General features: G+C 36.0%; 2 protein-coding genes across 2 annotated transcripts in view; one reads left to right on the top strand and one right to left on the bottom strand.

The window, feature by feature from the left end:
• Positions 1 to 14,442, bottom strand: part of AdamTS-A (ADAM metallopeptidase with thrombospondin type 1 motif A) — a 991,514-nt gene that overhangs the window by 24,784 nt on the left and 952,288 nt on the right. The window lies entirely within an intron of this gene.
• LOC138707431 (Krueppel-like factor 1) overlaps positions 1 to 14,442 on the top strand; it is a 132,011-nt gene that overhangs the window by 38,944 nt on the left and 78,625 nt on the right. The window lies entirely within an intron of this gene.

Genomic DNA, 14,442 nt, shown 5'->3' with positions numbered 1-14,442 from the left:
TTGTTTCAGGTCTGTTGCACAGAGGCCAATGCTATGTGCTATCCTTGAGACACATTTTCCAAATATCTTCCGTAATTAATGCAGGTCATAGGACACACATCTCAAAACATGTACAGTTGCATCAGCTTAGACAAGAAATGACCGGCTGCCATGCTCTAAGTTCCCTTCGGAAAATTGAGGTTGATATCGTGACAGTTTGGAATTAGAAGTGAACGAAATTCTTATGTAAGACTTCGCTCTGTTTTTTCTTTGTTTTGTTTATTTGTTGCTTTGTCTGTCTGTTTATAGATCGAGTGTTATAAATAATCTGCAACAAAAATTCTTTTCCATAGTAGTGTGAAACAGGCGATGACAGAAGGCGGACTTAGACAAATTCATGATGCAGGAGATCAGTCATTTTTTGTGTCTAAACTTGTAGAAATTCTCGGTGTCGACAAATTCTCTATTTCATTCGTAGGAATACACTTAATGAGACCAATTCGCGAGTTAAGAAAGGAAGTGATTATTTATAAGAATAAATTTGAAAAAAAAAATGAAATAAATCACAGATGAAGTGCTACAATAGGTCTATAATTATTATTATTATTGTGTTTATTTAGAACAGCGTATTCCGAATCTCACCGCTCCGGTGGCATCAATGACGTCATGTTGCAGCGAAATAAGGAACAAAACTGCTGGAAGGATCGATGCTGTAATGGCGACTGTACAAGTTGTTTTCTGTGCTACGCTAGCAAAATTTTGCGAAATTTTCGTACTCCCATCTCGTTCAAAGAAAAGATAGCATAATTTATTTCTTGAACCAGTAGTAATAACTGTTCCGTTGACATGTTCGCTCATAAGCCATTAACATATTGTTTTTACGTTGAGCTCATTACAAACAATACAGCAGAACTAAAGCAGAACACACCGCCATGACACAACAGTGCACGATGTTATTCGTTTGCTAATTCCCGCCCTATACAAGAAGCAATCAGATTCACTGAAGGCGGCTGATGGAGACTGCCACCACCTCTGCAAGTTGATGGCACCGGTGGGACACCGGTGGAACATCAATGACGTCATCGGTGGAATTCGGAACACCGTGATGCCATCGGATTGCTCACCGGTGAGATTCGGAATACGCTCGAAGTTAACAGTGCCGGAGCAAGAAGCTTAGAATTATCGTGAAGTTAAATCTCATTACTTCGTGAATGAAGCCATGCTTTTATTTCTAGATAAACCTTATTTTTGAAAGGCTTCAGAGGTTTAAAATAAGTTCTGACTTTGGAATAACCTCACACATAGATCCATATGGCGTACTTCAGACGAAAGAGATGCTTGAGGAAATCCGCTATGGAGAAATGCGAATCCTTCATCGAGTAAACCGGTCACATTCGAGCTGTTAGATGCATACAAGAAAACCAAATTAATTGCCGCAGCTCTTCGTATTGGCGTGAGTGTGACCTTAATCGCAAGTGATAAAATCTATATCTGAGACAGCCGGAACCCGGATTTTTCGCACTGTGATTGTCACAATTTGTAACACAATGGGCCGCGACCTTGGGGCAGTGCTGTTCGCCTCCACACGCACAGCTCTTGTTATTGTTTTATTAATGAATATCAGGTGACAGCGAGGAAGGCTGCCTGCCGACTGCCCTCGAGCCCCGTCGGATCGGAGCAGTGGGGGTGTGCACCAGTACTTGGTGGGAATGGTAGCAGTATAAGTCACCGTTGTTACGGGTGAACATAAGCTACTGCTAGTCTGCAAAAGTCCATTTCTTGCTTATCACAGCAGCATTATGCGCGTCTTTAATGTATGTACAAAAACCGCATTTCTAGCTCGAGAAGCGACGATTTTTCCACTTGTTATGATACACTAACAAACACAGATATTTCTGGAAGCGAACATGAATCTTTGCATAGAAATATGTGCGTTCACACGAATTTGACGTTTTTTTTAAGAAACTAGACAAATCCAATGGGATTTGCAGTTTTTATTCATGATTATATAGCTTAAAATCTCGCAAAAACTAAATTTTTAGAAAAATTTTGTATGAGTGGAAAATCGAAACGTGTGATAAAGTGCTGTTTCATTATGAATCATAGACTCATTCTAAAAGAATTAGCACAATGGGTTGGAATTTGTATTTTTTATTAATGTGTATACAAAAAACCGCATTTCTAGCTCGAGAAACGACGATTTTTCCACTTTTTACGATACACTAACAAACACATATTTCTGGCTGCAAACATGAATCTTTGGATAGAAATACGTGCGTACACACGAATTTGACATTTTTTGAAAGAAACTAGAGAAATCCGATGGGATTTGTAGTTTTTTATTAATGATTATATAGCTTAAAATCTCGCAAAAACTAAATTTTTAGAAATATTTTGTATGAGTGGAAAATCGAAACGTGTGATAAAATGCTGTTTCATTATGAATAATAGACTCATTCTGAAAGAATTAGCACAATCGGTTGGAATTTGTATTTTTTATTAATGTATATACAAAAAAACGCATTTCTAGCTCGAGAAACGATGATTTTTCCACTTTTTACGATACACTATCAAACACATATTTCTGGCCGCGAACATAAATCTTTGGATAGAAATACGTGCGTACACACGAATTTGACATTTTTTTAAAGAAACTAGAGAAATCCGATGGGATTTGTAGTTTTTATTAATGATTATATAGCTTAAAATCTCGCAAAAACTAAATTTTTAGAAATATTTTGTATGAGTGGAAAATCGAAACGTGTGATAAAATGCTGTTTCATTATGAATAATAGACTCATTCTGAAAGAATTAGCACAATCGGTTGGAATTTGTATTTTTTATTAATGTATATACAAAAAAAACGCATTTCTAGCTCGAGAAACGATGATTTTTCCACTTTTTACGATACACTATCAAACACATATTTCTGGCCGCGAACATAAATCTTTGGATAGAAATACGTGCGTACACACGAATTTGACATTTTTTTAAAGAAACTAGAGAAATCCGATGGGATTTGTAGTTTTTATTAATGATTATATAGCTTAAAATCTCGCAAAAACTAAATTTTTAGAAATATTTTGTATGAGTGGAAAATCGAAACGTGTGATAAAATGCTGTTTCATTATGAATAATAGACTCATTCTGAAAGAATTAGCACAATCGGTTGGAATTTGTAGGTGTTATTAAATTAATACTGTATGGCAGGCATCGGTAAAAATGTAATCGTGATCATTAGCAATACTTACTGACGTCTCAGGGACAGAGAAGTAAACTCTCTTTGCTTCACCCCCTCCCTTGCATCCAACTCCCCTACAATTCTAGTACACTCGCATCTATTAGTGGCGGATTACTTGCTTAGATTTAAATTGCTTTTTTCTCAAATCCTTGAACGCCTCTTATATGAAGAGATCCTTCGTAACTCCGAGAATGACTGTCAATATGTGATTTCACCTAAAGCGAGAGAATAGACCCCAAATGGATGCATAATTGATTTTATTTCACGTTCAACTAATGTTTCAGTGTCCTTACCCTCTTTGTATTGTCCGTTTGGTTGCCTAATTTCATACTGTTAAAAACATCAGATTATTTGGGACAAATAGTGTTAGCAACTTTATTCAGATATGTTTTTATTGAACTCTTCTTCACCATTACACTTCAATGATTTTGGAATTTCCAAAGTTGGACGAGGAATAGACTGTTTCTTATTATTTTTGTTGAATTTAATTTTTAAGTTAAAAAGCCTGACACGGAGTTTTCATTATGGTATGGTCGTAATGTCGCTAGATGTTTGATTTATAAGTGCCTATTAGAAATTTAGAACACAAGAGGCGTCTACATTGTCACCATGTGCACAACAATTATTGCTCCTCCCATTCTTCCTTAAACACACGTTTCCGAACAGACGTTGAAGATTTTGAGAGGGAAGCAATCTAACCCGCCACTGATAGATGCCTGTGTCCTGGAGTTGTAGAGGAGTTGGACGGAAGGGAGGGGGTGAAGCAAAGACAGTTTACTGCGCTGCCCCTGTGACGTCACTATTGCTAGTGATCACGATGACATTTTTGCCGATCCCTGAGATAGGATTCAAAGAATTTTATTATTATATGAATATGTCGTATTTGCTAAGAAATTAAGGCTCTTTCTATATTTCAAGCATTGGCAAGGGGGCTGTAATTTTGCAATATAAGTTGCAATACTGACACAATATGACGTGAACATGTTAGGAGAAAATCCACAAACGATTAGGGGAAACGCGGAAATTCTAGTTAAAGCAAGTAAAGCGATTGGGTTGGAAGTAAATCCCGAAAAGACTAAGTATATGATTATGTCTCGTGACCAGAATATAGTACGAAATTGAACTATAAAAATTGGAGATTTATCCTTCGAAGAGGTGGAAAAATTCAAATATCTTGGAGCAACAGTAACAAACATAAATGACACTCGGGAGGAAATTAAACACAGAATAAATATGGGAAATGCCTGTTATTATTCTGTTGAGAAGCTTTTGTCATCTTATTAATAAGTATTTAATGAATTTCAATCTTAAGACATATCAACTTGCAAATGTCTTAAGATTGAAATTCATTAAATACTTATTAATAATTTACCAGGCATATTGATATATAAAATGAATTGTAAATTTTGTCATCTAGTCTTCTGTCAAAAGATCTGAAAGTTAGAATTTATAAAACAGTTACATTACCGGTTGTTCTGTACGGTTGTGAAATTTGGACTCTCACTTTGAGAGAGGAACAGAGATTAAGGGTGTTTGAGAATAAGGTTCTTGGGAAAAAATGTGGGGCTAAGAGGGATGAAGTTACAGGAGAATGGAGAAAGTTACACAACACAGAACTGCACGCATTGTATAGGGGAGAGTCGGGTAGTATCGGACATCGGGTAGTATCGGACAGTGCGTTTCTTTCATCTACCACCATATGGTAGTACCTTGAATGACATGGTTACGTTTCTCTATGTGACATCACAGAAACGTAACCATGTAAATCAGGTACTATCATCGTGTGGTAGATGAAAGAAACTCACTGTCCGATATTACCTGATGTCCGATACTACCCGACTCTCCCCTACTTCACCTGACATAATTAGGACCATAAAATCCAGACGTTTGAGATGGGCAGGACATGTAGCACGTATGGGCGAATCCAGAAATGCATATAGAGTGTTAGTTGGGAGGCCGGAGGGCAAAAGACCTTTGGGGAGGCCGAGACGTAGGTGGGAAGGTAATATTAAGATGGATTTGAGGGAGGTAGGATATGATGGTAGAGACTGGATTAATCTTGCTCAGAATAGGCACCACTGGCGGGCTTATGTGAGGGCGGCAATGAACGTCCGGGTTCCTTAAAAGCCAGTAAGTAAGTATACTGACACAATTGAACAGGCAAACCGTGAATTAATAGAAATCGTTTGCAGGTAATATTTCCTTCCAAGACTGAAGAGAAGGTGAGAGGAAGAAAGAGAAGGTGCAGATATTGCACTTAGAAATATAAAGAATGTACTTGTACAAAACACAATTTTTAATCATTATTATTGTGCGCACAGAGGAGCATGAATTTACGCTTAAAGGCCACGTCACATGGTACGGAAATTTCTCTAAACGGGCATTTATTCGAATCGATTTCTTGCGGACAGCAGTGTACACACGGTTAGATTTTTCCCTTACATAACTTAAATTTCATTATGTACGGAAAAAAATCGAACCGTGTCTACATTGTTGTTCGCAAGACATCGAATCGAAAAAGTACCCACTTCGAGAAGTTCCAGTATCGTGTGAAAGGACGCAAAGTTTTCTAATCTTACAGAGATCGTTTTTAGTACGAAAATTCAATCCACATTGCATGTTCCTGGTTTCGACATGATCGTGACAACTTAATTAAAAATAAGCCAAAATATAATAATAATAATAATAATAATAATAATAATAATAATAATAATAATAATAATAATAATTGTGGAATTAAAAAATGTATAAGCGTCATATCTTTGTATTTATGCGTTTTCGGGTTGAAGTTGTACTCAAAAGCTAAAACTAAAATTTAATACTGCTATCAATAGATTAAGGATACTTCATTCACTGCATTATAAAAGTATGTAATGAATAGAACGTATTTACGGTCTAAATTATGCTGAATATTTTTGGAGGTCCGCAAACGAAGTAGAAACTTCAAGGGTCCGTGACACTCAAAAATTTGGGAACCACTGTAGAGGATCCTAGGCCTCATTTATCCAAAATATCTCGCTATCACAAATTACACCATAGCAGAATAGCATCGTAGTTCGTAGAGAGTCTTAAAATAACTGATTGGATATAATGGCAATGGAGTGAGGTAAGAAAGACAGAGAGTCTAGTCCAGGTGTTGCGCGTACGAGACACGTCAGCACAATGGACCAGTTAAATGTTTATGATCAAGCAATTAAGTCATTTTGAGAATCCGGTTTCTGGTCCGAGGGCGCTATGACGTAAACAATGTCCGAATATTTAGTTTTTTTCTCTCTTTTTTACTCTTGTTTAGCAATTTCCATTAATTAATGGACACTGTGTGAGACTTGTGAAAAGTAACGGTGCCCTCTAAATGGAAAACAATTTCCTTTCATAATGACTAAGGACAACCAACACATAATGAAGTGAATTCTAGTGCTCCATCTACACATTTAAGAATTCGCCGTGTACAACCGCATGATACAGGCACAAGGCGGGACTCCTGTGATGTGGGATCAGCACAACACCACACCTCAACTTACAATTGAACATTACATTAATAATTGACAAACTGAATGCCCTAGGCGGGGTTCGAACAAAAGACCTCAGTTTCCATGCAACCGTCGTCCTCGCGGTCTCGCTGGGTCCAAACCCAGCCGAAGGTACTGCACATTAAATGGCGGTAAACTCTTTAATATGGAACGGCAGTAAATATGGGAGGCACGTGTCGTAGATATACGGCACATATCAAACATATGCCGTTCCTCACCCACGCTGAATTTCAACGATCAATATGTTCTGCAGGCGAAAGCGTCCTTAAATAAACTATCACCAACATTACCACTACTACTATTCACACTTTATTACTACTGCTACTACCACTCATACTGCACTATTACCACTCACACCGCACTACATTATTATTCATACTATACTACCACTACCACTACCACTACCACTACTACTACTCATACTCATACTGCACCACTACCACAACTCATACTGCAGCAACATCACCACGATTACTGCTACCGCACTACCACCACACCACTCTTGCTACCGCACCGTCAACATCACAACTACCACTAATACTACTCATACTGAACCACCACCACCACTACAGCAGTTACAGCACAACCACCACTCCTGCTACCTCACCCTCACAATCACTATCACCATCACCATCACCATCATCATCACCATCACCATCACCATCACCATCACCATCACCGCCACCACTACTACTACTCCTACTATTCATAATACTACTACTACTATTACTACTACTACTACTACAGTAATACTAATACGGCATTACTAATAAAGTAATACGAATACTGCATTATTACCACTACAACTGCTACTACAGTAATGCTAATACTGCATTACTACTACAGTAAAATTAAAACTGCATTACTACTACTACTACTACTACTACTACAGTAATGCTAATACTGCATTAGGCCTACTACTACAGTAAAATTAAAACTGCATTACTACTACTACTACTACAGTAATGCTAATACTGCATTAGGCCTACTACTACAGTAAAATTAAAACTGCATTACTACTACTACTACTACTACTATTACTACAGTAATGCTAATACTGCATTAGGCCTACTACAGTAAAATTAAAACTGCATTACTACTACTACTACTACTACTACTACTACTACTACAGTAATGCTAATACTGCATTAGGCCTACTACTACAGTAAAATTAAAACTGCATTACTACTACTACTACTACTACTACTACAGTAATGCTAATACTGCATTAGGCCTACTACTACAGTAAAATTAAAACTGCATTACTACTACTACTACTACTACTACTACTACCACCACCACCACAGTAATGCCAATACTGCATTAGGCCTACTACTACAGTAAAATTAAAACTGCATTACTACTACTAATACTACTACTACTACTACAGTAATGCTAATACTGCATTAGGCCTACTACTACAGTAAAATTAAAACTGCATTACTACTACTACTACTACTACTACTACTACTACTACCACCACAGTAATGCCAATACTGCATTAGGCCTACTACTACAGTAAAATTAAAACTGCATTACTACTACTACTACTACTACTGCTACTACAGTAATGCTAATACTGCATTACTACTACAGTAAAATTAATACTGCATTATTACTACTACTCAAACTACATTACTACTACTAGTACTACTACTACTACTACTACTACTGCTGCTACTACAGTAATACTAATACTGTATTACTACTACAGTAAAATTAAAACTGCATTATTACTACTACTCAAACTGCACTACTACAACTACTACTACTCATACTGAACTACAGCAACTCCAACAGCAACAGCAGCAGAACTGAAGTGGTAAGCACAATAAGCCTCGGGTTGCAGTGCAAGCCTACGGGTCCCTCAATAAAAAATAACTATACTTCGTTTATTCCATTATTTACTAGTACAACACAAAAATACACTTTCTGTAATAATATTACTTACTTATGGCTTTTAAGGAACCCGGAAGTTCATTGCCGCCCTCACATAAGCCCGCCATTGGTCCCTATCCTGAGCAAGATTAATCCAGTCTCTACAATCATATCCCACCTCCCTCAAGTCTATTTTATTATTATCCACCCATTTACATCTCAGCCTCCACAAAGGTCTTTTTCACTCTGGCCTCCCCACTGACACTCTATATGCACTTCTGGATTCGTCCATACGTGCTACATGTCCTGCCCATCTCAAATGTCTGGATTTAATGTTCCTAATTATGTCAGGTGAAGAATACAACGCGTGTAATTCTGCCTTGTGTAAGTTTCTCCATTCTCCTGTAACTTCATCCCTCAGCCCCATATATTTTCGTAACCACTTATTCTCAAACACCCTTAACCATCTGTAATAATATTATAATACTATATAGGATGAACCGTAAGTAATGTCATTATCAGGGGGCACCTCCTTGAGATATTTCCAAAAAATATGGTTTATTTAAAGACGCTCGCAACTGCAGAGGTTATATTAGCGTCGCCGGTATGCCGACATTTTGTCCCGCAGGAGTTCTTTTACATGCCAGTAAATCTACTGACATGCGCCTATCGCATTTAAGCCGGGGCCGGGATCGAACCCACAACATGGAACACAGAAGGCCATCGCTATATCAACTACACTACCGAGGCCGACTCCAACAAAAATATCTTTAATACATTTTTGCTTGTTTTTGCTTCCTTGTGGGGATAAAATTTGTTTTATATGAAACAGTTCATAGCATGTTTTAAGAAAGCCATTGATTTAATTCCCAATATTTTCAGTCTATTTAACTCTCCAATAGCCGCGCGCTCAAATACAACGTTAGTGATCCATATTCTAAGTTATTTTTACATGTAATTTTATTTGTATTTTTATTTTTATGGTTAATTACTGAGGATTATACATTAACAGAGTCTAATTATAATATATATTTTTTTAATTCACATAACAATTGTTTACCAAATTACAGACTATAATAAATGCTGTAGAAACATAAATTTAAAGACAGAACATCTGTGTGGAGCATAGTCGTGATCGAAGAATGCACAACTTAATTACGTGCCAAGAAAACACTTGCTTTACATTTGTTAATTCCAAACACTGGCTGATAGATAAAATAAATATACGGACAAAAGCTACCCAGATGACGGACACAGTTTGTGCTGCCGTCTCGAATCACTAATCACAAATAAAGTACTGGATCACTACTGTCATCCACGCGACCACTGGAGGGTTAAGAGAGCATTGCATTATCATAATATATGACTGAAAAAATTACATGTAGTATTTTCCTTTAAATAAGGTACACGTACCAAATAACGCCACCTTAACACTTCAGTCACTTTTGCTCTGGAAATAAGTTATGTACAAACACGAAAGTTGTGAAATAGAAACTGTAATCTTATATTTACAAAATAGCACAATTAATATGGATGTATTATATACCGAACAAGAATTAGAACTCAAATAGGAAAACTTTGTAAACTGGCGTTATTAGGAGCAGGTTGTCCAATTAACGCCACCTATTTTCTAGTAACCTATACACTTATAATTGTTAATGATTTTTTTTTCCTAAGCAACATAAATTGAACTAAGCGACTAAATTTGAGTTTCTGTTAATAAAAGATACAAAACCACTCAATACTAATGAAAGATTCTTGATCTGAAACTGAAACACCAGATGCCTTAGTTTAATATGAATGTTTTCCAATAAGTAAAACAAAAAATTTAAGTTATGTAAAAAAATAAGAATTCGATAATATTGAACCAATATCATCACTGCACATTCTGAACATTTGTAATTTGAAAGCTTAGTGATTTTCCTGATGTTTTCACACTGATGCTGTACTGTCAGCCTTAGTACTAACATAACCTAAAATTTTGTCTCTAGACCTTTAACGCCACATGGCGTTAAAGCGCTACTGAGTATTTGATAACATGACATGCCTGTTTCTCTAACATTTTCAAACTTTATAGATAGCAAATACTTTCTATACATAGAAGAATGTTTAAGGATAACGAAAATATATAATTTAATATAGTTATTATTTGCTCAACACACAAAATAAAATATTGCCTCTTACCTTGATATAAGAACAGCCATTCACTATCAACACACAACAGGAAAATAATGGAATATAATGTCACTCGTAAATGTCAGCGGACAGCTAGTAACTCATTTCATTACTAGATTGCAAGCGAATTCAGGCTACAGTAGTGCACTACCGAAAACTTGTGTCGTTAACAAATTTTAATAGGGTGGCGTTAAAGGTATACATGGCGTTATTTGGTTCAGGGACCTTATGCAGAAATTTGTTCCGAAAAAATGTCACTTTTCGTTCTGCAAAGGAATTTTACAGTGTTACATTTGTTCAAATTTCTGTACATTTAAAGAACAAAACTAAAATTCTTTCAATCATTTATTATCATAGTACATTGCTCTCTTAAACTGATTGAGCATATTGGGAATCAAATCAATGTCTCTTCCAAAACAGCTATGAAATGTTTGAAATAAAACAATTTTTGTCTCGAAAAGGAAACTACAATAAACTGTCTAGCTTTTATTAATCAGTTAATCTTTTAGTACTTTGATTTTTATCGTATTTGTAAATTTAATATTAATTGTAATTATAATTGTAATTGTATTCTTTATATTGTAATTGTAATCCCCTGGTAGAGGGGAAGAGAAGGCCTGATGGCCTTATCTCTACCAGGTTAAATAAATAAATAAATAAATAAATAAATAAATAAATAAATAAATAAATAAGTAAGTAAATAAGTAAGTAAGTAAATAAGTAAGTAGTAAATAAGTAAGTAAATAAGTAAGTAAATAAGTAAGTAAATAGGTAAGTAAGTAAATAAGTAAGTAAATAAGTAAGTAAGTAAGTAAATAAATAAGTAAGTAAATAAATAAGTAAATAAATAAATAAGTAAGTAAATAAATGAGTAAATAAATAAATAAATAAATAAATAAAATAGGAGCAAAATTCTATTAAACATTTTGTTTGAAATATTTCAAGTAATAACCCTGGATTATGACATTTCTTACAGTTCAACCTGTATATCCACGTGAATATATGTAACAAAATCTTCAATAATATAAACTTAATTAAAGTGCCACAATCTCGCGTGACTTTCTATGAAATTAAAATGACGTCTGCTAAAAGTTATGCTACTGATATTACTACTGATACTGCTATTGCTGCTTACTACTCACTATTATTACTACACTATTACTCTACAATCCACACAATGTTAAAGTTCCGACCATTAGTTTGTTGTATACAAAACGGCCGGCGAGATCCTTGCATGAATATATCAAAGTTAATTAGCCACTGCAGCTGAAAGGAATCCGCCTACACAGGTTTGTCCGCTACTAATGATTCTACGTGGGTGGGTGACAGAGTTGCATTGTGATCTACGCTGCCACGTTTTTAAACTTAGTTGACTCATATTTACGTCTAGCGCATTGCGTATAAGGGTGGCAGGGCCCATGATGGAGCACGGTCACGAGAAATGTCTGTCCATTATCTACTTCAGGCAGTTTAACGGGAAAATCTAGCTAATTGTAATCTATTCAATTTGCGCCATCTCTTGAACATCTAACTTCGTATTAATTCGTTACAAATAATTCACGTAGTAGTATCTACCTCAGAAGATTAGGGGCTGTCAGACAATAACCACTTTCAAGAAAAGGCTAAACGATTTCTTACGGGCGCAGTCAAATTGACGTTATAATTGTGATTGAATTCAATAATTTAATATAATTTAGGTATGACTATCATTATTATTATTATTATTATTATTATTATTATTATTATTATTATTATTTTATTGGTGTTGTGAAAATGAAAAGAATGATCATTGTTTTATATTAATTATATATTATAATGTCTTGTAGTATTGTATTGCTTTGAACTGAATTGTATTGTATTGTATTGTATTAATTATATTATATTCATAGCATTGTAGTAATTTTCTATCATACTGCTTGAGTGGAAGAGAAGGCCAAATGGCCTCAACTCTGCCAGTTAAAATATACCATTATTATTATTATTATTATTATTATTATTATTATTATTATTATTATTATTATATGTCACTGACTCTCAACCTATGTGCAGTGGCACCAAAGGAGTGACGCGAAATGATCCAGCAAAGACACAATAGAAAGAGTACAATAAAATTATAACAAAACGAAATTCACGCACATCACTCCCAGTTTCTCTTTATGGACTTTCCTCGTTTCGCAATAATTTAGTTTGTTTAGCCTCTAGTGAATCCTATATCGTTTATTGTACTCTTTTGAATATTAGTCTATTCCAAATAAATATCTGAATTTAATTACCCAGCATGCAGTCAAATGTAAGATGAACTGTCAGTCACTGAATTACACAAAATTACACACTATAATCATCCAATTAGGATATTTCACTTAATAAATTTAATGTTCTAAGTATATTTTGTATAGGCCTATATTATGTATCTGGTCCCGCGCCGTGGCGTCGTGGTCTAAGGCATCCCGCCTAGGACTCGCGTTACGGAATGAGCGCTGGTTCGATTTCTCATGGGGGAAGAAATTTTCTCATGAAATTTCGGCCAGTGTATGGGACCGGTGCCCACCCAGCATCGTGAAGCACTTGGGGTGCTACGATAGGTAACGAAATCCGGTTGCGAATACCAGCTATAACGGCTGGGGGATCATCGTGCTAATCACACGATACCTTCATTCTAGTTGGATGATCGTCCACCTCTGCTTCGGCATGTGGGCGTGAGGCCAGCAGCCGGCTGGTCGGTCTAGGCCCTTCACGGGCTGTAGCGCCACGGATTATTGTTGTTGTTATTATTATTATTATTATTATTATTATTATTATTATTATTATTATTATTATTGTTACATTATGTATCTGTGTAGTTGATTATTTTTTTAATTAGACGAGTGAACTTGTATTACGTGTCTGGGCATTAAATAAAATAAATAAATATTTTTGATATAGCACATAAAATAGCTACACTTATAATGCAATCATTTAAGATGGGAGGTGTACTTTTCTAATTCCTGTCCCAGTTAAATGAACTTCTGCATATTTGCCGCACATAACTTCTGCGTAGAGGAGAAGGAACTTTCTCCCTTTCGTCGGTCGGTATAAAGAAAATGATGCCATCGTGGTATACTGCAAATATCAATGTTTGTCTTAGGTCTACTAAATACGCGCAGAAAAAAATACTTCGTCACTTCCGGCGGCCCCTATAGAGGAGACGATGTCATGATCTACTGCGCATACCAACTTTTGGCTCAGGTCTTTCCAAACATGAGCAGAGTAAAAGAATCTTTCTTTCTTCCACCGTCCGCTGTGGAGGATATGGTGTCAGTCAACAGAGTCTACGCGCGGAGGGGAAGGCACTCCCCCCCTTCCACCGGTAGCGATGGAGATGTCATCAAGGTCTACTACGCATATGAATGTTTGGCTCACGTACAAATACACAAAACTGCCTACCAATGCGAACAGTTAAATAGCTGTAAGCTTACAAGGAAAACGTTTAGATCCAATTGTAGTATCTTGCAGGCTATTAGATAGAAAATGAAATTTTGGCGGTACCAGTGCTTGAATTCGACATAAGATTACCTGACATTAGTCTTACAGTTGAATGAAACCTCAGAATAGTGAAACCAAGTAGGTAATCAACTCAAGCTGTATTGGAACCCACGCCCA

Source organism: Periplaneta americana, chromosome 10, assembly GCF_040183065.1.
Source record: "Periplaneta americana isolate PAMFEO1 chromosome 10, P.americana_PAMFEO1_priV1, whole genome shotgun sequence".
Taxonomy (NCBI): Eukaryota; Metazoa; Arthropoda; class Insecta; order Blattodea; family Blattidae; genus Periplaneta; species Periplaneta americana.
The sequence above is the reverse complement of the archived record's forward strand: the minus strand, read 5'-3'. Positions and strand labels throughout refer to the sequence as shown.